The sequence below is a fragment of the Cygnus atratus genome, chromosome 1 (assembly GCF_013377495.2).
Source record: "Cygnus atratus isolate AKBS03 ecotype Queensland, Australia chromosome 1, CAtr_DNAZoo_HiC_assembly, whole genome shotgun sequence".
NCBI classification, from domain to species: Eukaryota; Metazoa; Chordata; class Aves; order Anseriformes; family Anatidae; genus Cygnus; species Cygnus atratus.
The window spans coordinates 19,764,878-19,765,887 of NC_066362.1; positions in this window are offsets into that span (position 1 = coordinate 19,764,878).

The following is a 1,010-nucleotide window of genomic DNA, read 5'->3' on the forward strand; positions in this document are numbered from 1 at the left end:
TAAAGACAACCATTGAATAATTTAATTGTAATCATAAATATATAATCAGACCGTGCTATGTGAAAAGATTGGTTTTCCATGTATCTCTTTGGACATAAATACATAGATTCAAGTTCTCTTAATTTCACTCAAGGTAATCAACAAATTTATTGAATTCTTTCCCAGGTGACTTTTGGGTTTCCAAGATGTTCCTCTAAGCATTCTGTAGTTTCAAGTATTTTAATTGTTACTCAGTCAGTTACATTTAGACCTGAACTATTTCAGTAAATTATATAGTGCGCTTAGGAAGAACTAATACTGCATTTTGTCTTCAGTATTTTAAAAGGTAATTGTAATACTGTCAATAGCCAGCATTTTTCTATTCTTGTAGGGTTACATGAGAACAGGTACATGTTTTTTGTGCAGTAATAAAACAACTTGTTCTAGTTTATGTATAGCTTGAACTAGGTGAGTTTGAAGCAGTTTATTGAGAAACACGTTTAAATGGCTACTGGTTAATTATTATCTCAATTTTTTCCCCCTACATTTTAACTGTGAATACAGCCTTGACCTTTGTAAGATGTTTAATCTCTCCAAACCAGGAGAGAGGTAGGTAGAGGGTGAAGGAACTTTTTTTTTTTTTTTTTTTAAACAAGGGATAATTTTCACTCAAGGCTTGAATATGACTATGAATACAGCCTTAGGCTTAAAGCATTGTAGAGCCACGTCATACCAGCAGGAGCTTACCTGAAAGTCCCAGTTCTCTGGTAAGGAGTATCTTGGCTCCCGTGCTTTAAAGCAGACTTTACTGCACCTCCTGTGTTACTCTTGTGTGGAAAGCTGTAATGATGGCATTCTGAGATAGCCCTCAATTTGCATCTTCTCCTTCTTAGGGATACTTAATTGTATAGCCATGGGTTTTGTCAAAACTTCTCCTGAGAGCATGAAAACTAGTGACTATTTTAAGAAGCAAAACTTAGTCTACTTCATTTGCAAGTGCAATTTACTTTTTTGAAGGGCATTAGCTCTTA